Source organism: Oryctolagus cuniculus, chromosome 2 (assembly GCF_964237555.1).
Source record: "Oryctolagus cuniculus chromosome 2, mOryCun1.1, whole genome shotgun sequence".
Classification (NCBI taxonomy): Eukaryota; Metazoa; Chordata; class Mammalia; order Lagomorpha; family Leporidae; genus Oryctolagus; species Oryctolagus cuniculus.
Genome location: NC_091433.1, coordinates 8,678,465 through 8,700,284, shown reverse-complemented (window position 1 = coordinate 8,700,284; position 21,820 = coordinate 8,678,465). Strand labels below are relative to the sequence as shown.

The window sequence follows — 21,820 nt, the reverse complement described above, 5'->3', positions numbered from 1 at the left end:
ATCCTGCACAGGCTAAAACAGTGTGCAATAAAAGTTGGCTCCTATTGCTAACCTCCTGAGACACAAAAGGTCCCTTTATGCTCTGTGACAATGCATCAGGTAAAAACTCCTCCTGATGAGATCAGGTAGAAAGACAAGGAGAGGCCCATGCTCTGAACATAGACCTCAAGCTTATCTGAAACCTCACTGGGCTCCATTGCTTTACTGTGACCTTTTTCACTTATCTTAGCTCAGGTGGTTCTGGTCTTTGAGCTGTACTTCCTTCTTCCATCAGAATCCAAACATTTTCAAGACTTGGCTAAAATTCTACCACCTTGATGAAAACTTCCACTGGGAATCATCTACCCTTTCTTGCCACAACCCATGATCCAGAAGCAGAGTCCAGATCTCCCTCAATTTGCTTTCCATGTGTTGCTGAGCAGAGCCCAGCAGATAAAAATCTTCGTGGGATGAAGTAAAGTGAACGTAAAACTGCAGCCTGGAGTTCAGATGGAAGTATGCCAAGACATTGTCTGCTTAGGAAATGGCTTTACATTTGAAAATTTGGCAAAATCAAAACAGGAAATCCTTACAACTTGAATTTCAAATTCAATTATGTTCATAGGAATGAAACTCTCCCAACTCTTCCAAGAAACATCTTCCAGGCATCCTGGGGAAAAGGCACCTCCACCAGTGACCCAATCCTCAGTCTCTTCTGAGTGAGGAAGAAATCAACTAGTACTTGAGAGGAATCATGGGGGCAACCAGAGCCTTGGTAATGTCTGAGGAGCTAGAGATCCAGAGCTGAAATTGTTTCCAACAGCAATTCAGACAAAAACTAAAGAAATGTTAGGTTTTGTCAGAAACAAGCTGTGAGTCTCCAAAATTCAGCAGGTACTGCTCACAAGCATACACTGAGGTCCTGGGGACCCAACCTAAAGGCGGGAAGACACTGTGCATCATGGATAAGAGCTAGTTCCCATAACTACATGGCCTGCACTCAAATCTCAGCCCCAATGTTTACAGACTGTGAAAACTTGGACAAGTTACTCTTTCTGGACCTGTTTCCGTTTGCCCATAAATAGAGTCTTACAAATGAATATTAACTGTCATTTTCATGTACTAGACATTATGTCAAATGTGTTTCATGCACTGCATGACGGGATTAAAGAAGTTAATGTATATAAAGTGCCTGATTCAGAACCTGGTTGCTGTGGTCTATGTTTATGTCCTAAAATTGTGTTGAAATTCTAGCCTCCAAGAGTGTTAGGAAGTGGTGTTTCTGTAAGGTGTTTAGACTGCAGGGAAGTCCTCATACTGGGATTAGTGCCCTTACATAAGGGGCCCAAGAGAGGTCCCCACTTCTCCCACATGAGGATTTAGTGAGAAGCCACCATCTTATGAACCAGAGAGCAGCCCTTATCAGCCACCAAATCTGATGGCACCTTGATCATGGGCTTTCCACCCTCCTGAAATTTAAAAAATGAATTTATAAGCTATGCAATTTGTGGTATTTTCAGAACCAACGGCAAAAGGAAGACCTTTCTCTCTGTCTCTCTCTCTCACTGTCCACTCTGCCTGTCAAAAAATAAATAAAAAATTAGCACCGTGAAGTAAGGTGTTGCTATAACAAACACCTACTAATATGGAAGCAGCTTTAGAACTGGTATGGGTAGATGCTAAAGAACTTTGGAGGTACATGCTAACAATCACACTTCTATGAGCAGACTGTGAAATGTGACTTTTTAAAAGGGTACAGAAAGAAAAGGGGAATACTATAAGAGAGCTTGAAACTTCTTAAAGAATACTGAAGTGGTCATGAACAGAATGTTGGTGGAAATATGTACAGTAAGGGCCATTGTGATGAAGTTTCAAACATAAATGAGAAATCTGCTATTGGAAACTGGAGTAAAAGCTAGTTGTCTTGTAAAATGGCAAAGAACTTGGCTGAACTGTGCTTGTGTCCTTTTTATGGAAGTAGAAAGTATGAATGAAGGAATTTCTCAAAAAAAAAAAAAGGTGAAAGTGCAGCATGGCTCTCTCTTGCATGCTCATGGTAAATACAAAAAGATAAAAATGGTTTAAAGATAGGGAATCAGAACTTAAAGATGTGAAAAATTCAGTCTATCCATATTGGGAAAAAAACAAGTGTATTCAAGAAAAAGCAGAGGTTGCCCCAAGTGATCTTTTGATAAAAAGATTCCTATAGATTGTCTAGGACTTGTTGTCAAGTCAATGGGCGAGTAACCCTGTACACATTCCAAAAGTCATTAGGGCTGCCCCTACTCTTAGGCTCAGAGTTCCAGGGCCTGGAGGACAGAATAATTTCAAAGACAAGGCTGCAGGCACCCATAGGACATTGGTACTGGCTTTCTGACACCTCCTTACATTGCAGCACAGTACTCCTCAGCCACAGCATTTATGGTTCCATTTGACCCACATTTGATACAGGCCATAGTGGCCACTCATTAGAAGGCTCAGATAATAAACCTTGGCAATATTCATGAGGTGCCATTTCTGCCAGCACCCAAAGTGCCTGAGCCATGGGGCATAGCCCCTTCAACCTGGATTATCAGGAGTGCAACTTCTTAGGGCCTCAGGCACGTTACCCACAGCAGGGCTCCCTAAAGCAATGGAGGCAGGACCTAGAGGCAAAGCCTTGAACCAAAGATTACTCACAGGTCTGAAGTTATCTCCCTTTTGGGATGCTTGTCCTTGCCTATCTCACCATCATGTTATGAAAATGCATAAGCTTGAGGCTAGCACTGTGGCATAGTGGGTAAAGCCGTCACCTACTAGCCGGCATTCCATATGAGCACCAATTCAACTCCCAGCTGCTCCACTTCCAATCTAGCTCTCTGTTATGGCCTGGGAAAGCAGTAGAGATGGCCCAAGTCCTTAAGCCCCTGAACCCACGTGGGAAGACCCTGAGGAAGCTTCTGCTCCTGGCTTCAGATCAGAGCAGCTCCAGCTATTGCAGCCAACTGGGGACTGAACCAGCAGATGGAAGACCTCTCTCTCTCTGCCTCTCCTTCTCTCTGTGTAACTCTTTCAAATAAATAAATAAATCTTAAAAAAAAGAATGCATAAGCTGATTGATTTCATAGGCTCACAACTGGAGAGAAATATGTCTCAGAATGAACTGTATCTTGAGTCTCATTCGTATTTCATATCTAAATAATATCACATTTAGATAAAGCTTTTGACTTAGACTTTACAGTTGATATTGAAATGAGACTGTTGGGGCTACTGGGTAGAATTAATGTGGTTTGCATGTGAGAATGACATGAATTTTGGGGAATCAGGGCTGAATGCTATGGCCTGAATATACCCTCCCAAAATTCATATATTGAAATTCTAGGCTCCCAAGGTGATGGTATTAGGAGGTGGTACCTTTGAGAGTTGATACTGAGTCATGGGGAAAGAACTCTTACAAATGGGATTAATAACCTTATAAAAGAGGCCCAGGAGAGACCCTTGGTCCCTTCTACTGTGTGAGGACACAGTAAGAAGGTGTCATCAAAGAGGCCCACAACAGACATTGAAACTACCAGAACCTTTTTCTTGGTCTTTTTAGTCTCTAACTGTGAGAATGAATTTCTGTTGTTTATAGTTACCCAATCTAGGTATTTTGGTATAGCAGCCTGAACAAATTAGACATTGGCATAGTGTACATTATAACAAGTCATGTGATCCACATCAGATTGCCTGGGTTTGATTCCTGGCTCTGGTTCCTGACTCCAACTTCCTGCCAAAGCTGACCCTGGGAGGCAGCAGTGATGGTGCAAGTAACTGTACTCCTACCACCCACACAGGACACTCGGACAGTATCCCCAGCTCCTGACTCTGGTGCCAGCCCAGTGCTGGCTGATGCAGATTTGTGAGGAGTGAAACCAGCAGACAGGAGGGCTCTCTCGCTTGCTCTTTGCCTGTCTCTCCCTCTCTCCCTCTCTGCTTCTCTCAAAAAGACAAAAAATTTTAAAAAGGTAATTGTGGTTGTGGCCTTGTTTTTGTTGTTAAGAAAGACATCTTGGGGCCAGCATTGTGGTATAGCAGGTAAAGCCACCACCTATGACACCAACATCCCATATAGGCACTAGTTCAAGTCCTGGGTACTCTACTTCAGATCCAGCTTCTACTAATGGCCTGGGAAAAGCAGTGGAGGACAGCCCAAGTGCCTGCACCCCTGCACTCATGTGGGAGACCTACAAGAAGTTCCTGGCTCCAGGCTTCAGCCTGACCCAGCCCCAGCCACTGAGGCCATCTGGGTAGTAAACTAACAGATAGAAGATCTCTCTTTCTGTCTCCTCCTCTCTCTCTGTAACTCTTGACTTTCAAATAAATAAATCTTCAAAAAAAAAAAAAAAGACATTGCCATAGTCTGTGGACATATGGTTAACAAGTTTTCATTATCAGAAAGCTGAAGCATCAGCTTTGTCCTTGACCAACCGTATGACCTTTGCTAACCTTCTGAGGCATCTAGCCTCTGTTTCTCTGATCTCTCAAACATGCATAACAAGCTTTGTATTACAAGGTTGCTGGTGACCTCCTGTGGAATACTGAATGTGAAAGGCTGTGAAACTTGCTGTGTTGTGTGTGCGTATGAATGAGATTCTTCTCATTTCTGCCTCCATCAGAGTGAACAGCACGACTTAATGTTTAAAAGAAGAGAAGAAATATCCCCTGCCTCCCTAGGGGTAAAAACACTGTCACATCATATGCAGGAGGTCCAAGCCTTGTACCCTTCAAAATCAGGGGACACCAATAAGCTGCATCCTAGGAAGGTCAACACAGAAGTAAGTAGACCAGATGTATTTAGCCAAATTGTCACCTCTAGGAGCTGTCACGCCACTCTGGCTTTGTGGAAAGCATCTAGGTAGAAGGTAGCTGTAATACAACAAAAACATTGTGGCCTTCACCAAACAATGGTGGGTGAGGGTAGGGCAAGCCAAAGGCAAAGCATGGGTTCTAGAGACACATAAAAGTACACACATCTGGCCCCTGCTTAAATGTCACCTCCCATGGTTCTTCTTTCTTAACCATGCTGTTTACAATAATTCACCCTTACTGGTAAATTTCTAGCTTTCTTTCTCATTTTCTTTGTATAAGAGGTAATAATTATGCAGATCTTGTAGTATGGAGTAGGAATTAAATGCATGATACAGCTAAATGTTTAGAACAGCATGCTGTATATAGTATTCAATAAATATTGGCTAGTATTGTTGAATTACTATTTCATTCTAGCATTAATAAAATTCTGAGAGTGTTTTCTTGGTTATCTATTTACATAGTTGCTATCTGACTAGATTTTTAACCTCTATAAGAAAAGGCTTAGGTTACATCTTCACTAATCACTTAATACATATCAACTAGTTGGATGAATGAGTGATTCAATGAATGAAGAAAGCAGAGGGCAACCACCCTACTCAATAGACTGCTTGTCTCCTGTATCCCAAGAGTAGGATACAGTATCACTGGGATGCAGTTACTTATCAGAATTTTAGGCATGAAGAAATAGTGACATTGATAAAACTGAGTGATTTGTCCACACAAGAATGGGGATAAGCAGAAGATTAACACTGAACCAAAAGCTGACTCCACGCCAAACACTAGGTGCTCATTGATGTACCCAGCCTTCTGGTCATTCATTCCACAAATATGCATTAAGTTCCTGCTCTGAACCATCTATTTGGCTCCCCAGCCCTGACCTCTAATCCTGAATCGCATCCCACTATATTGCAATATCAGTAAATCCATAAGAAAGCAAGACTTGAAGCAGACCTCACAGTGAGGAAACCGCATGTAACCGACCCCCACTGGCAGGCCCAAGGCCCTGGGTCTTTCCTCCCTCTGACACTTGATTTCCTCTTGGATAACTATCATAGCCAGAAAGAAATTATCCTCAAGGCCAGGATATCTGGGTCCAAGCGCAGCTTGCAGCTTTGTTTGTTCCGGTGAGGGTGTGATAATCGCCACCACAACCAAGATTTGCTGTCCATGACTTACCATTCATTTCCTAATCAGTCATCACATTCTGATCTAGTTTAATGCTGACCCATCGTATTCCATGCCACATTCCACAGCAGAAGCTGCTGCTTTTATTGTGGGAAAGCAATCAGCTCTCTGCAGACCACATGGGAACTAAGGATTTTCTCCCTTGTTACATAGCAGTTACCATTTTGTTCAAAGCTTGTTTCCCTCCTCTTCTGTGCTCTATCCCTCCACGGTACCAAGAAGACCTCAGTTACTTGAAGACTGAAGTAGCTCAATATCTAGGCTACTATCCAGCTTAGTGCACTGCCCTTTTTCCCTCACCCACCTTAAAATCACTCCCCATCACCACCACCACACACACAGCACAAGGCAAGCATGTACGTGAACATGTGACCTTAGACAGTTCACATCTTTCTAAGCTTCCATTTCATCAACTGTAAAAGGAGGGCTCAATTATCCCTTTCTATTCAAAACTGCACAATTCCAACTTCTCCATAGAGTTGGAATTATAAAATGTCCACTACAGGCTCCCCATTTTTCAATCATTTTAGTGCCATTGATGTGGGCAAGGGGTGTACTAATTTTCACTCCAGACTCTTATCTTGCACAAAAACAAGCATTCTAAGTGCTGACATGCATAATGTGTACAAAGTGATAACAAATTTTATTCAAAAGCTGAAGAAGTGAACACACCTATACACGTGAATATGGGTTGCCCCACATGGAGAAATACCCTTCATGAATGGGCAGTGGGCCAGAACATCACCTAAAAGGAGGAGGGGCGGGGAAGGAAGGAGAGGGCCCCTGAACAGTTCCTCCAGCCAGGTCTACAGTGGAAGAGAGAGGAAGAAAGACAGAGAAAGAGCTTCTCCCAGTTGTTGGCCTCCTTTATGAGGTGGGGAGTGGAAGCCACCTGGTGAATTAAATGGAGCCTCTACAAGTTTCATGTGGAGCTCAATATCCACATTTTCATGGCTTCCCCCGACAGGTCCGATGAAGCAGATGCATCCCTGGAAAGAAGAAGTTTTGGTTGATAAGTAGGATAGAATTACATGGGGGCTTGTGGCTTCCAGCTCAGCAGAACTAACTAGCTGCCTGACTATCCCGCTTAACCATTGGCATCATTTTTGTCACTTCTCCATGCCACTATCTTATTAATGACTCAACTATTTTTCTTTACATTGACTTTTTTAAAACTTAAATACATATATTTAAAAGATACTCTTTTTTTTTTTTTTTTTTTTTGGACAGGCAGAGTGGACGGTGAGAGAGAGAGACAGAGACAGAGAGAAAGGTCTTCCTTTACCGTTGGTTCACCCTCCAATGGCCGCTGTGGCCGGCGCACCACGCTGATCTGAAGCCAGGAGCCAGGTGCTTCTCCTGGTCTCCCATGCGGGTGCAGGGCCCAAGAACTTGGGCCATCCTCCACTGCACTCCCGGGCCACAGCAGAGAGCTGGAGTGGAAGAGGGGCAACCGGGGCAGAATCCAGTACCCCGACCGGGACTAGAACCCCGGGGTGCTGGCGCCGCAGGTGGAGGATTAGCCCTATTGAGCCGCAGCACCGGCCAAAGATACTTTTCTCAAGGGGCCAGCTCCATGGCTCACTTGGTTAATCCTCTGCCTGTGGCGCCAGCATCCCATATGGGTGCTGGGTTCTAGTCCTGGTTGCTCCTCTTCCAGTCTAGCTCTCTGCTGTGGCCCGGGAGGGCAGAGGAGGATGGCTCAAGTGCTTGGGCCCCTGCACCCACATGGGAGACCAGGAAGAAGTGTCTGGCTCCTGGCTTCGGATCGGCACAGCACCAGCCATAGCGGCCATTTGAGGAGTGAACCAATGGAAAAGGAAGACCTTTCTCTCTCTCTCTCTCTCTCTCTCTCTCTCTCTAACTCTACCTGTCAAATAAATTTAAAAATAAACAAATAAAATACACTTTCCTCACCACCATAAACAGAAAACAGTAATTATTTGCCATAAAAATAATCACCCCTAGAGGAAAATAAAACAGCATCAAGTAATTCTGGGTGGCATCGCAGGCCTGCCCAAGGATGCAGGTGGCTGTGGGTCCCTCTGTTGAAATGGTGGCATAGCAAGAGTTAAGACATGCTGACGTCCTACTAGCATCAAAGGAGACCCTACTCAGAATTGAAAGGGGCCACAGTCTGGCAAGGGGCATCACTGTTATTTAATAAAGAACCTGGTGCCACCCAAGATCATCCCCAAGAAATGCCTTTATTATGGTTCTTGAGTCTGTCTTGTAATTAGTTTATCCAATGCCCCAAATTGCCACTGCTGACTTTTTTCCATCATCTTCACCTGCAGGCATTACCAGGAAGATAGGATGAAAAAAACAGCAATACCCAGAAACACACAAACTCACAGCACAAAATGCTTCAAACCAGTTTCTTGATCAGCATAGTGCCTTCCCAGGCACTTCCCCAAGTCTGCATCTCTAGGAATCTCTGACCTTGAGCTGTTCCTGTGTTGCTGCCTTTTCCATCAGAACTGCTACACTTATAGAACAATGGTCAGCTTCCACTGAGCATTTGGGGAGCTCTTGAAACAGCTTTTCTTTCTTACATTTCTCTCTCTGTAGGCACAGTGTGGAGTGGGGAGCAGGTGCTATGCCCTTGTAAGAAAGCAGGTCTAAAGACTGGTTGGTGGAAAGAAACTGTCTTCTGATTATTTAGTGTGGTGTAGGGAGGAAATGTTTAGATGTTTCAGCCTTGAATGCAATCTGGCTTCCAACTTCAATTCTATCATTTTCTAGCAACGTGAAGCTGTGCAAGTTGTTCAGTCCCTTGAAGCTTAGCAAAATGGCTCTAGTGACACACACTTCGCCATGGTGTTGTGAGGACAGAAGGAGTTACAGCAGGCACAGTGCCAGGTGCATAGATAAACACTCAGCCAATGCTATGCCTCTTCCTCTTTTGCCTTTTTTCTACTTTGGCAGGTCCAAAATCCACTCTTTTTGTTTGTTTGGTTGGTTGTTTGTTTTGCCTTCCAAATTTTGAGTCTCATCTGCAAAATGGAAAACTAAGCTGTGAATTTCCATAATTTGAGTTTTGTTTTCTGTGACTTGATGATGGCAAGTGATGTATGGGAACTGAGTGGAATGACAAGGAGGGACAGAGAGAAGAGGGAAGAAGGACTTTACATCAGCAAACTCAATAATCAGCTCCTTTTGAAAAATCATTAGCAGCCTGCTGGAGGCTTCAAGTCCCCTAAAGATCTTTGAGATGAGAGAGTAAAAATGTGAATCTAGAAAATGTGGTGTATTTTGTACATAGGTTTAAATTAGAGGATTCTTTGTTGGTTTTGCATATAAAGTTGGGAAGATAAAACTGCAAAGAAAAACAGTAAAACACCTCCCCCTGCTGCTTGGATGGTGAATAGCAGCATAGATACAGAAAATCTCCCAAGAGTGTTAAAAAAAATCATACCCAAATGACCCAAATGTTTGCAAAACATTCATAATGTACAGGTATTTGAATTTTGTGGCATGCACTTTTACATCTGAAAGGTAGTAAAAATGATCACAGAATATTATTACAATGATTAAGCTCTTCACTGAGCATTTTATTGTTTATTTCTTTATGGGAGCAGGAAATATATCAACTTGATGCTAAAATAATATAAAATTACAAATCAAAAAGTCTTATTTCTGTCCTCCTTACCTGTTTTTGTTTTCTGTAAATACAAGCCAATGAGACTATGTAATCCCCTTTTCTCCCTCTTACATGAGTTAGCTACTCAGTACTGTTCTAAATATCACTACAACATACCTTAGATCTTTCCATTCCAAGAAAGAACACACACCTTTGTTCTTTCTTCACTGAATGTACTAAATGAGGAAAGATTTGAGAAACCATTGTGTTTTGCAAACTGTAAATTATTTAAACATACAAATAATCTCCTTTGGTCCACATTACCCACAAATACTGCCCACTGACCCACTGCAATCATCTTATCTATGCCTTTATTTTTTCCTGGTGTTCCTGCTGAGTAGAATCTCTCAGCTTGGCATCCATCATGCTCTACAGCAGAGGAGAGCTTTATCAAACTTTAGAGGCTGCTGTTCAGAATTAAACATGCTTATGCCATCGAGATTTCTAATGCAAGTCTCGGGGTGAAAGAAAAGCTTTTTGCTTCCACTGAAATGTTCTCCTAAAGAGCAAAATGGAAGATAGACGCCACTGCCTTTTTTGTTGGTTGGATAAGACAGCCATTGGCACCTCTTGAAAACAACAGGTCTGCCAACTTTTGATGGAAGCCAGGTTTCGCTGATTGTATTTGAGAGAGTTAGAAAACTGTCTTCCAATGCAGACAGCAAGCCAGCAAGACCATCAAGGGCAAAGAAAAATCCAATTATCCATAGCAAACACCGACTGTACAATTAAATTACACCAGTCTGGAAAACGTTTGATCTTCTGTGACAGACTTTTCCAAAAAATTCACTCTGAATCAGTCTGGGTCATTCACTGGCAACCAGCCAACCAGTTCTCTTCTAGCACCTGCATTCTCCAATGCATCTATGGCATATTTGCCTTTGCCCCCACACATCCCCTGACCCATCCCAGAGGTCACCAGCAGCTAGAGGAGAGAGCTTGAATGCACACAGGATTTTTACCAGAAAGAAACTGCCTGAGGGCAGTTTCTGGCCACAGAAGTCCACTCTGCACAGTCCAGGTATGGAAGTCAGAAGTGTCAAGGACCACCATTGTGGTACAGTGGATTAAGTTGCCACCTCTGATGCCAGCATCCCTTATAAGCACCAATTCTATCCTTAGGTGCTCCACTTCCAATACAGCTACATGCTAATGAGCCTGAGGAAGCAGAAGATGTCCAAGTACCTGGGTCCCTGCATCCTCATGGGACATGTGGATGGAGTTCCAGGCTCCTGGCTTCTGCCTGCCCAACCCTGGTGGTTGTAGCCATATGGGGAGTGAACCGGTGGATGAAAGATTCCTTCTCTTTCTCTCTCCCTCTCTCTCTTTCTCTCTCCATCTCTTTCTTTCTCTCTCCCCTCTCTCTCTCTCTCTCTGAAATTCTGCCTTTCAAATAAGAAAAATAAATCTTTATTTTAAAAAAAAGTACCAAGGAATTAAGGTTCCCAAGACCAAGCCTCAGGCAATGAGTGATGGATAAACACCCTGCTCCCTGGTTTGCTGGTTGCTGAAGCAACGCTCAAGACTGGGTACCCAGGCTCCCAGAGGGAGGCCAGTGCTGTTGGATCCCCAGTGCTCACTATAGGAACCCGTTCCTTAGTATGCTGCTGACAGCTTTTCTCCCCTCCCCGTTCTCTAAGCATCTTCCTTGGTTCCCTTCCTAGGAAGGCCTTGGTCCAATTAAGAGACAGAAGCGACACAGCAAGTTAAATAGGAGAAGTTTAATGCCAAGAATCATTACCTATAACAAAAAGTAACTTTATAAGGAAACTCTACAAAGCACCTTAGGGCTCAGAAAAAGACAAATTTGAGAAGGATTCAGACTTCCCGGGGAAACGTGCGGTCCACTCCTCTGAGGAGCAGAGAAGTCAGCTGCTTTGTCCAGGTTAGAAGATTGCTGAGAACTAGAATTCTAGAACTGCTGAGAACACTGGGTCCTGCCAAAGGAGCGGCCACTCAGTGTGGGGCCCTTCAAGCCAAGTGCAGCTGTGACGTAGGGCAGCAGCCTGCAAAGGCAGGCTGGCCGGAGAGCCAGCGAGCCGAGCCGTGCTAGGGGTCAATGGTGAGCACGAGCCCTTCGGAGCTCACAAGCCGTTCTGGGTGCTCTGCGGCCGGTGGCGAGGAGGCTGCCCAGAGGTTATCACAGGGCCGAGGCCGCGCAGTTACAGAAGGAGCCGGTGGCCAGAGCACTCCTGTTCCTCGCTCCCCACCTGTACCGCTGAGCCCGGTTCTGCAGGGAAACCGCGGGGACCCTGCTGCAGCTACAACGGCCTCCAGCGCCCTCTACTGAGAACGCTGAGAGAAGACACGCCGTGCTCTAAGGGACTCCCTTATCACAGAGCATGCGTTGAAGAATTCAGTCGGGGCCGAAAGGGTTCGGTAACAAATACACCTCCCAAATATACCTTGTGCGCTCAAACTCGGGTCCGCTTTGGAAAGCACGCAGATCAAAACGGTGCCCCTCAGACCTGACGGAGGGGCTCCAGTGGTCCCACGTTCGCATCGATGTTAGTAAATCAGGCCACCCACAGTGTATCTGATACGGGATTAAGTGCTCAAAAAGAGTCCTCTCTCTTCTTCCTTTTTCTAGCCAAATTCCTTCTTTCTTTCGGTAAATAAGAGTCGAAGAAGGCAGGTGCTCTGAGTTATTCTGTTTAAGTTATTTTGACCTTGAATGTAGCCTAGGTCCCGGAGGGGTTGGGAGAGGGTATGCTATTACATGAACACTTAGCCCTAGAAAGGGACTGTCTGAAGCATTGGAAGCAAAGGGGCAACTAGTGCTCCTTCTGCAGAGAAAAGCTCAAAGGGAGAAGTTCTCCAGTAATATATGAGAATTCCTGTTGTCACATAATAAGCTTTAAAGGGGAATAAACGCTGTGGCAGTAGGTACCATTTATCGAGAGTTTGTTACTGGACAAAAGGGATTCATTGCCTTGGGTGTCACCAATTAATCAGCCTCAAGTGTTTGTTGCACAGAGGAAAGCTTCATACATGTGACAGTGAAGGTAGAGTCCCCTAAAACAGCGTTTCCCTGAGAAGCAGTTTGCCAGGGCTTTTATAGTCAGAGTTAGGGCAGTGTCCAACAAGTAGCATGTGAAGGATGGGGAAGACCCATTCTGCTCATACCTGCAAACATACATCTTCATATGTTGTATGTCTGGAAATGACAGCAAAGTCTTCCCTTAGGTGGAGAATTTGGAATTACAACGAGGAGAGTTCAGCTTCAGTCATAAGGATCTAACTCAAGCTGGTTTTTTGCAGCTTCGACTGCTCCTTCTCTGTGGTGGTCTGGCTGCCTCTGATGGCAATGTCACTCTCTGAGCATCCTTTGAAAAACAAGCTCAAAACAGTGTGGATTCTCTGCCCTTGCTCCAGGACCTCTCCCTCCCCTTTTTGCCTAAATCCCACACTACTGGATACAAGTCCAGTACGTGCCAGGAATTCAGAGTCACAATTTCTCTTACTCTTCACAGTTCTTTGAGGTATGACAGTCCCCTGCCATCTGCAGGAATGTGTTCCAAGACCCCCAGTGGAAACTACAGATAGGACCAAATCCTAGACACACTTTTCCTTTCTGAGTACATAGCTATGATAAAGTTTAATTTATAAATCAAGCACATGAAGGGATTAACAATAACTAATGATAAAATAGGGCAATGATAACAGTATGCTATAATAAACTTCTTTAAAATTTATGAATTGTTTCTTAATTTTTACAAAGATCTATTTTAAGTTTGCTTTATACTTGTAAGATTAACCCTACACTAAGTAAAGAGTTCAACAAATAGTATGAAAAAAAACTCTTCCTTAAGTCAAGACAAGGGCTGTAAACAACCATCAAGCCTCCAAGTGTCAATGTAACTCCTATAGATTACCCTTTAGTTACTCCATTAGTTACCACTGATAAGTCAACACCCTACTTTCAACAATGGACAGCTCAGCTACACACACAAAAAAAATCAACAAAGAAACAACAGAGCTAATCTACACTAATGACCAAATAGGTCTAATTGATATCTACAGAACCTTTCATCCCACAGTTGCAGAATACACATTCTTTTCATCAATGCATGAAACTTTCCCTACAATAGACCATATGCTAGGCCATAAAACAAGTCTCAGCAAATTAAAAAAAAAAAAAAACTGAAATCATACCATGTATCTTTTCTGATCACAATGGAGTGAAGCTATAAATGAACAACTAAGAAACTCTAGAGCTGGCACTGTGGGGTAGCAGGTAAAGCTGCATGTGGCCTGAAATGCCAGCATCCCATATGGGCACCCGCTTCGTGTCCTCACTGCTCCATTTCTAATCCAGCTCCCCGATAATGACCTGGGAAAACCAGCGCAAGATGGCTCAAGTGCTTGGGCCCCTGCCAACAATGTGGGAAACCAAGAAGCTCCTGGCTTCAGCCTGGCCCACCCCTGGCCATTGTGGCCATCTGGGGAATGAACTAGAAGATGAAGATTCCTCTCTCTCTCTCTCTCTCTCTCTCTCTCTCTTTCTCTCTGTCTCTACCTCTGAATTTCAAGTAACTATATCAATCTAAAAAAAAAAAAAGAAGAAGAAAAAGAAAAAAAGATAGAAAATATTCAAACACATGGAAACTTAACAATATATTCCTGAATGAAAAGTGGGTCATAGAAGAAATCAAAAGGGAAATAAAAAAATCAACATATCAAAATTTATGATATGGCAAAAGTAATGTTAAGAGGAAAGTTTATAGCAATAATTGCTTATATCAATAAATTGGAAAGACATCAAATAAATGATCTAATGATGTATCTCAAGGATCTAGAAAAACAAGAACAAACCAAATCCAAAATTAATAGGAGGAAAGAAATAATTAAAATTAGAAAGGAAATAAACAAAATTGAAACCAAACCAAAGATACAAAAGATCAGTGAAATGAATGAAGAGCTGGTATTTTGAAAAAATATACAAAAGTGATACACCATTGGCACAAATAACCAATAAAAAGTGAAGACCCAAATTAATAAATCAGAAATGAAAAAGGAGATGTTACAACAGATACCACAGAAACAAAAAGAATCATCAGGAACAAGCAGCTATATGCCAACAAATTAGAAAATCTAGAAGAAATGGATATATTTCTGGACATATACAATTTACCAAAATTGAGTATGAAGACAAAAAAGAACCTAAGAAGACCAATAATCAAGACAGAGATTGACCTGAAGTACGCTTCCATTTTTATCCTCTCATTCCAGCCAGGAGGCAAACATCTACTTTTGTTACCAGTTTGCTTATTAATAATCCAAAGTATTAATAACCTGTGTGGGCTCTTGCCTCATATTCAGAGAAGAATTCTGAATACTAGCACAAATAAACCAGACAGCATAAGTTTTAAGGATTTTATTCAGTGAGAGAAATGCATAGGAGAGTGAGGGCTCTAACTAAAAGAGAAAGGGAAATCTGGATTCAAACCGAGCACCTGGAGCCAGCCATGTGAAGGAGTATGCAGTCCAGGAAGCATGGAGCAAGTGGCCTGAAGGCCATGTACCAAGAAGGCTCAGGGCAGCAAGGGTCTGCAATGGCAAAAAGAGCAAAAAAAAAAAAGAAAAAAAAAATGCTGGGCCTACTGTGTTTCAGGCCTTTAATCCACTTCCAAAGGGGAGTGGTTAATTAGCGTGATTGGCAGGTGGGTGTACAGGTGTGGCTAGGTAGGGGGGATGAGATCACACAGGGGCAAGGTGAAGGTGTGATCTTTCAGCTTACAAATCTGATCCATTTTATTCTATATGCCTGCCTACAACACTTTGAGATCTCTTTTGACCCCTGAGCTTACAGAAGAATGCCTCATCTTCTCTGCACTACCATAAGCCCTTCTTACAGTTTAGATTATAGAGAAGTTAGCCTAAGTGAGTTGTAAAACGTGCCAGGCTCTCTACCATGACTCCCATCTCAGAACTCCTCTCCTAATGTGCTCCAATATGCATTAAATTCTTTTCCAGAGTATCACAGGGTCTTTGGGTCTATTTAGTGAGTCACCAGGGCCCTTCTGTTATCTTTTTTTTTTTTTTTTTTTTTGACAGGCAGAGTGGACAGTGAGAGAGACAGAGAGAAAGGGCTTCCTTTTGCCGTTGGTTCACCCTCCAATGGTCGCCGCGGCCAGCGTGCTGCCGCCGGCATACCGTGCTGATCCGATGGCAGGAGCCAGGTGCTTCTCCTGGTCTCCCATGGGGTGCAGGGCCCAAGCACTTGGGCCATCCTCCACTGCACTCCCTGGCCACAGCAGAGAGCTGGCCTGGAAGAGGGGCAACCGGGACAGAATCCGGCGCCCCGACAGGGACTAGAACACAGTGTGCTGGCGCCGCAGGCGGAGGATTAGCCTAGTGAGCTGCGGCGCCAGCCCTGTTATCTCTTTGACTACAGTTGAGGCCTTTAATCCTGGTGGAAGACAGTTTTTATCAGGTGACCATTGCCTCCATTGTTTTAATTTTGCCCAGAGGTTTCCAGGCAAGAATCTAGGCCAAATAAACTCAGATGCTATTGAATACTTCTTGAGATGCCTCCCAACCTAACCCCCATCCCTAAGGCTGGTTTGACTGACACTTCCAGTATTGACCTTTGGTTTTAGGGCCTAAGGTTTTTGTCTCTTTGCAGGGCCTCCAGTTTTTCTCTCCACCCTGCTGCTTCATGGGCTCTTACAGGAGCTTCCTTGTATGTCTTGCCTTTTATTCTGCCTCCTATCAGATTCTCCTCCTCAGGAATCTCTGGAGGGGTGCCCACCTGCTCTGGTGGATGCCCTCTCCCATTACACCCAACATAATGGTGAACAATCCCCAGTGGACTTCTTGTCCCTGGCATAATGGTCCCTAGCCCACAGGCACCCTTGAGACCCATATCGCAGCTGAACCTGTTTCAGAGGCAGTCCCAAGTAGCTGACTGCTGACTAGGCATCCTTGGCCTCAGATGTTTCTTCTTTGGGTAAAAAGAAAAGTAGACTCAAATTCAATTAGAATCTAAAAAGAAGTCTTTGGTAAATAACAATCTCATGCATGACAATTTGGTTCATTTGTAACTGGACATTGGGTTTAAAGAAATTTGCCTTTGAAACCCGGTCATTTACAACAAGATGGAGGAATTTGGAAAACATCATGCTGAGTGAATTAAGCCAGTCCCAAAGGGACAAATATCATATGTTCTCCCTGATTGGCGACAACTAACTGAGCACCAAAGGGGAAACTTGTTGAAGTGAAATGGACACTATGAGAAACAGTGACTTGAACAGCTCTTGTCCTGACGGTTGACATACAATGTAATACTTTATCCATTTTAGTAGTTTTTTTTGTTCTAGTACCATTGGTTGAACTCTGTAATTAACACACAATTGTTCTTAGGTGTTTAAATTTTAACTGAAAAGTGATCCCTGTTAGGAATTTGGAAAACACGCCGGCGCCGTGGCTCAATAGGCTAATCCTCCACCTTGCGGCGCCGGCACACAGGGTTCTAGTCCCGGTCGGGGCGCCGGATTCTGTCCCGGTTGCCCCTCTTCCAGGCCAGCTCTCTGCTGTGGCCAGGGAGTGCAGTGGAGGATGGCCCAAGTGCTTGGGCCCTGCACCCCATGGGAGACCAGGAAAAGCACCTGGATCCTGGCTCCTGCCATCGGATCAGCACGGTGCGCCGGCTGCAGCGGCGCCCATTGGAGGGTGAACCAACGGCAAAGGAAGACCTTTCTCTCTCTGTCTCTCTCTCTCACTGTCCACTCTGCCTGTCAAAAACTAAAAAAAAAAAAAAAAAGGAATTTGGAAAACATTATGCTGAGTGAAATAAGCCAATCCCAAAGGGACAAATACCACTTGTTCTCCTTGATAGGTGACAACTAACTGAGCACCAAAAAGGAAACCTGTTAAAGTGAAAGGAACACTATGAGAAACGGTGACTTGATCAGCCCTCACCCTGACAGTTGATGAGCAACTTCATATGTTATCCCTCTTGGTATTTTTTTTTGTTTGTTCTACTTAATACTTTTGGTTGAATACTGTAATCAATACACAATTATTATTAAGTGCTGAAACTTAACTGAAAAGTGATCGCTGTTAAATATAAGAGTGGGAATAAGAGAGGGAAGAGATGTGCAATTCGGGACATGCTCAAGCTGACTTACCTCAAATGGTAGAGTTAGAAACATACCAGGGGATTCCAATTCAATCCCATCAAGGTGGCATGTACCAATGCCATCTCACTAGTCCCAGTGATCAATTTCTGTTCACAATTGATCATAATGATAGGACTAAGAACCAAAGGGATCACATAAACAAAAATAGTGTCTGCAAATGCTAGCTGATAGAATCAAAAAGGGAGAGAATGATACAACATGGGAAGTGAGATACACAGCAGCCCCATAGAATGGCAGATGTCCTAAACAGCACTCTGGCCTCAGAATCAGCCCTTAAGGCATGCGGATCTGGCTGAAATGCCTATGAGAGTATTTCAGGCATGGAAAGCCAAGACACTCTGGGGAAAAAAAAAAAAAAACTAAATGAAAGATCTCCGCCAGTGAGATCCCAGTGGAAAGAACGGGTCATCAAAGGAGGTACCTTTCTCTGAAGGGAGGAGAGAACTTCCACTTTGACCATGGCCTTGTCTAAATATGATCAGTCGGTGAACTCTGGGGGCTTCCATAGCCTTGGCAGCTCATGACAAGAGCCTAGGGTGATTACTGAGGCCATAAACAAGAGTGTCAATTTGTTAAGTCAACAACAGGAGTCACTGTGCACTTACTCCTCATGTAGGATCTTTGTCCTTAGTGTGCTGTACATTGAGATCTAATGCTATAACTAGTACTGAAACAGTATTTTTCACTTTATGTTTCTGTGTGGGAGCAAACTGTTGAAATCTTTACTTAATGTATGCTAAACTGATCTTCTGTATATAAAGAGAAACGAAAATGAATCTTGATGTGAATGGAAGAGGAGAGGGAGTGGGAAAGGGGAGGGTTGCAGGTGGGAGGGACATTATGGGGGGAAGCCATTATAATCCATAAACTGTACTTTGGAAATTTATATTCATTAAATAAAAGTTAAAAAAAAAAAAAGAAATTTGCCTTTTGAATCTAGCAAGATGACTGCCTTTAAAAAATATTGTTTTGTAACTCACCAAACTTGTTTTACAACTTGGTTTAAAAGGTTTCTGATAGCAATGGATAATCAATGCTTGTTATGGCCCCCCTAAGGTGGACTTTGCAATCTCTGGTTTAATGTCACTGATTTATAGCTAGAGTTTTATAAAAAGGAGTAGTATTCCATATAAATATAATTTTGACCTTAATTCAGATACAGATATGATATAATATCAGCATCTTAAGTCATCTAGGAGTAATTGCTAACTGTAAATTGGGTAAAGCAAATCAGATAAATGTGTCTAAATATAAACTTTGGTACTCTTAGCACCTTACATTCTATGGAAAAACTATATGGATTTGCTAACATGTTTTCATAAATGTCCATGAAAGTAGTTCGACATCACTTGAAAGTAACTAAGGTTGGGGGCTGGCGCTGTGGCACAGTGGGTTGACACCCTGGCCTGAGGTGCCGGCATCCCATATGGGGGCCGGTTTGAGATCCGCCTGCTCCACTTCTAATCCAGCTCTCTGTTATGGCCTGGGAAATCAGTGGAAGATAGCCCAAGACCTTGGGCCCCTGCACCCACAAGGGAGACCCAGAAGAAGCTCCTGGCTCCTGGCTCTTGGCTCCTGGCTTCGGACCAGTGCAACTCCAACCATTTTGGCCAACTGGGGAGTGAACCAGCAGGTGGAAGACCTCCTTCTCAATGTCTCTCTGCCCCTCCTCTCTCTGTGTGTAACTCTGACTTTCAAATAAATAAATAAATCTTTAAAAAAGAAAAAGAAAAAAAGAAAGTAACTAAGGTTGAAATATGATGTGTTATTTAGAAAATGTCTTAATTTGGAAATTTTGACATAGAACTAGACTCTGATTCTTTGTTAAAACAATCAGGTTTTTACAATGCATATATGTTAGTAAATACTTTGAAATAGTCTTAAAAATCTGTTTATTTTTTTTTATTTTTTTATTTTATTTTTTTTAATCTTTTATTTAATGAATATAAATTTCCAAAGTACGACTCATGGGTTACAATGGCTTCCCCCCCCATACCGTCCCTCCCACCCACAACCCTCCCCTTTCCCACTCCCTCTCCCCTTCCATTCACATCAAGATTCATTTTCGATTATCTTAATATACAGAAGATCAGCTTAGTATACCTTAAGTAAGTATTTCAACAGTTTGCTCCCACACAGAAACATAAAGTGAAAAATAATAGATGATTTTTTTTAAATGATGATGAAATCAGATCAGACCTATTGTCATGTTTAATCCCAGTGAGAGTCAAGTTGGGAATTGATAATTTCTTTCTTTCTTTCTTTCTTTTTTTTTTTTTTTTACAGAAGATCAGTTTAGTGTACATTAAGTAAAGATTTCAGTCGTTTGCACCCCCATAGAAACACAAAGTGAAATATACTGTTTGAGTACTCGTTATAGCATTAAGCCTCAGTGTACAGCACGTTAAGGACCGAGATCCTACATGAGGAGTAAGTGCACAGTGACTCCTCTTGTTGACTTTACCAATTGACACTCCTGTTTATGGCATCAGTAATCTCCCTATGCACCAGTTATGAGTTTCCAAGGCTATGGAAGCCCCTTGAGTTCTCCGACTCTTATCTTGTTTAGACACGGTCATAGTCAAAGTGGAGGTTCTCTCCTCCCTTCAGAGAAAGGCACCTCCCTCTTTGAAGACCTGTTCTTTCCACTGGGATCTCACTCACAGAGATCTTTTTGCCAGAGTGTCTTGGCTTTCCATGCCTGAAATACTCTCATGGGCTTTTCAGCCAGATCCGAGTGCCTTTAGGGCTGATTCTGAGGCCAGAGTGCTATTTAGGACATCCGCCATTCTATGAGTCTGCTGAGTATCTCACTTCCCATGTTGGATCACTCTCCCCTTTATTTATTCTATCGGTTGGTGTTAGCAGATACTAGACTTGTTTATGTGCTCCCTTTGACTCTTAGTCCTTTCATTATGATCAATTGTGAACTGAAATTGATCACTGGGACTAGTGAGATGGCATTGGCACATGCCACCTTGATGGGATTGAATTGGAATCCCCTGGTATGTTTCCAACTCTACCAATTGGGGCAAGTCAGCCCGAGCATGCCCCAAATTATACATCTCTTCCCTCTCTTATTCCCACTCTTATGTTTAACAGGGATCACATTTCAGTTAATTTTCAACACTTAAGAATAACTGTGTGATAATTACAGAATTAAACCAGTCATATTAAGTAGAACAGACAAAAAAAAATACTATGAGGGATAATGTATTAAGTTGTCCATTAGCAGTCAGGGCTATGCTGATCTCCTTTTTAATAGTTTTGTTTAATTGGTGACTCTGTCAGTTTTCTAGCCAGCTCCGATAGCTATTTTCTCTTCCCTCTGTTAAAATTATTCCAAGGTATGGGATAATTCCATGTGCTAATTTAAGATTTTTATTTGCGATTCTTGGGATGACCAAAAAAAATTTGTGTTCTATTGAAGTAGTCTATTGTGTCCTCTTAATGTCTCTGTTAAGTTCTAATTGTTTAAAAATAGCTGAGTTGTTTATTAAGAGTTATGGTTTGTTTGAATATATACTCATCCTAAAGCATTTGAATAATCATGTTACAGTGATCAAATCTGGTCTATACTATGTCATGATGTTAAGAGATTGTACTTCAACTAGATATTTTAAGCCTTCTTGGCATCCTTGACAGGCATTCAAAAAATCAAAGTTCCAAATTCTTTGGATTTTGATATTTTTAATAGGTCCCTGGAAATATCAAAGGATATGTCTCTCATCTTGTAGAGACACCAACTAATAAGGCTATTTGGATTATATTAAAGGTATTGTAAAGCTGTGGAGTGGTGCTAAATTTTGTTATAAAAATGTCCAAAAGGTAATAAGTCTAATGATCTTGTGTTTTTATCAGACATGATGGTTATCTCAATGAGAAAGGCTCAGAGGACTAAAAGGGTTAAATGTTTTATAAAATCCTATTGGTGCTTTCAAAATACTGTGTGGAATAAGCAAGTGTGTCTTCTTGTTGGTTAATGAGTTTATAATGTTAAACATGGCTATTTGAAGCCTTTGTCATCCACAGTTTTATA

At 42.6% G+C, this 21,820-nt stretch overlaps 1 long non-coding RNA gene across 2 annotated transcripts in view; it reads right to left on the bottom strand.

The window, feature by feature from the left end:
• The window catches only part of LOC138848774 (uncharacterized), a 132,312-nt gene that overhangs the window by 92,268 nt on the left and 18,224 nt on the right, over nt 1–21,820 (bottom strand). Inside the window, exon 4 of one of the 2 annotated variants that reach the window (XR_011386838.1) lies at nt 6,847–6,983. The exons of the other annotated variant lie outside the window; for it this stretch is intronic. This is a non-coding gene — a long non-coding RNA (uncharacterized lncRNA). Of the gene's footprint in view, nt 1–6,846; nt 6,984–21,820 lie in introns of those variants that run through there. 2 annotated transcript variants of the gene reach the window in all.